Raw genomic sequence first — 1,965 nt, forward strand, 5'->3', positions numbered from 1 at the left:
CACACACACACAACCAGAAGTGAAACTCACACACTTCATTCAGATACTACAGATACTAAATGCACACATCAACATCAGGGAAACAAGCATGTATTTCTTAACTAATGTTGAGAAACCCCACAAAAAACCAAAGTCATTCCAAAATGTTTCCTTGGAACATCCTCTTGGGAAAAGGGCTAACCAAATGAAGGAACAAAACAACCAAACTCAAAACAAAGGAAAGTGAACCAAAGGTTAGCAGACCAGCGAGGGAGTCTGTCTGATCCAGCCCCCTTGTTGGTGTGACCTGTGTCATTACATGGATGAGGGCTACTGTATTCCTGTGAGACATGTTGACTATGGAGGGCGTTAAAGTGCGACATGTTGATTACAGTGGAGGACTATGGAGGGTTTAAAGTGACACAAGTGATTAAATGACACAGAAAATAATAGCTCCCAAATCAGACACTGCTCTGTCATTAAAATATGACAGTAATCTACAAGATGAACTCTCTGTTGAAAACGGTACTTTGTTTTTCATAATATCCACCTTCAGGTTGATCAGACCTTTCCTTCCTCTGGAGTCCTGCTGTGATCTACTCACAGCTGAGATGTTACCTCACATGCTGGTCACAAGCAGGAGCTCCTATTCTGAAACCAATTGAATCACTCTACAAACACTGAATATTTATGATAATAAACCAAACACCACCATTGTCATTTTACAAACATAATTTATTTAGTCTGGACAGCTTTTAGCAGTATGTAGATGCAAGCCTTGTCATTAGGATCCTGCATGGTGTTGCCCCTTCCCCCTTATGCCGGCATGACATGCTCAATGAAAGCAACTCCAGGATAACAGGGGCAGTAACTAGAGGGGAAAACGTTGTCCCTTTTTAAACACAGTAAAATCGGCCAATCGGACTASTCTGTTAAAGCTACAATATACTGGAATGCAACGCCATTGGACTAGAGAAGCTGCACTGATTATTGTACCCTATAAATAAATACAACAAACAATATACAGTTTGATATAATGACAGAATAACTACAAAATACCTAGGTGTCTGGTTAGACTGTAAACTCTCCTTCCAGACTCACATTAAGCATCTCCAATCCAAAGTTAAATCTAGAATTGGCTTCCTATTTTGCAACAAAGCATCCTTCACTCATGCTGCCAAATATACCCTCGTAAAACTGACCATCCTACCGATCCTTGACTTCGGCGATGTCATTTACAAAATAGCCTCCAACACTCTACTCAACAACTGGATGCAGTCTATCACAGTGCCATCCGTTTTTGTCACCAAAGCCTCATATACCACCCACCACTGCGACCTGTACGCTCTCATTGGCGGCCCTCGCTTCATACTCGTCGCCAAACCCACTGGCTCCAGGTCATCTATAAGTCTTTGCAGGTAAAGCCCCGCCTTATCTCAGCTCACTGGTCACCATAGCAACACCCACCTGTAGCACGCGCTCCAGCAGGTATATCTCACTGGTCATCCCAAAGCCAACACCATTTTGGCCGCCTCTCCTTCCAGTTCTCTGCTGCAATGACTGGAACGAACTGCAAAAATCTCTGAAACTGGAAATACTTATCTCCCTCACTTGCTTTAACCACCAGCTGTCAGAGCAGCTCACAGATCACTGCACCTGTACAATAGCCCATCTGTAAATAGCCCACCCAACTACCTCATCCCCACACTGTATTTATTTATCTTGCTCCTTTGCACCCCAGTATCTCTACTTGCACATTCTCTTCTGCACATCTACCATTCCAGTGTTTATTTACTAAATTGTAATTATTTCGCCACTATGGCCCTATTTATTGCCTTACCTCCCTAATCTTACTTCATTTGCACACACTGTGTTAGATTTTTCTACTGTGTTATTGACTGTATGTCTTTTTGTGTAACTGTGTTGTTGTTTTTGTCGCACTGCTTTGCTTTATCTTGACCAGGTCGCAGTTGAAATGAGAACGGC

At 42.5% G+C, this 1,965-nt stretch overlaps 1 long non-coding RNA gene across 1 annotated transcript in view; it reads right to left on the minus strand.

Annotated features, from left to right (window-relative positions):
• Nucleotides 1-700: 700 nt before the first annotated feature.
• LOC139025585 (uncharacterized) overlaps nt 701-1,965 on the minus strand; it is a 1,757-nt gene continuing 492 nt past the window's right edge. The window contains exon 2 of the long non-coding RNA XR_011477182.1: nt 701-976. This is a non-coding gene — a long non-coding RNA (uncharacterized lncRNA). The remainder of the gene's footprint in view (nt 977-1,965) is intronic.

The sequence above is a fragment of the Salvelinus sp. IW2-2015 genome, unplaced genomic scaffold (genome assembly GCF_002910315.2).
Source record: "Salvelinus sp. IW2-2015 unplaced genomic scaffold, ASM291031v2 Un_scaffold2880, whole genome shotgun sequence".
NCBI lineage: Eukaryota > Metazoa > Chordata > Actinopteri > Salmoniformes > Salmonidae > Salvelinus > Salvelinus sp. IW2-2015.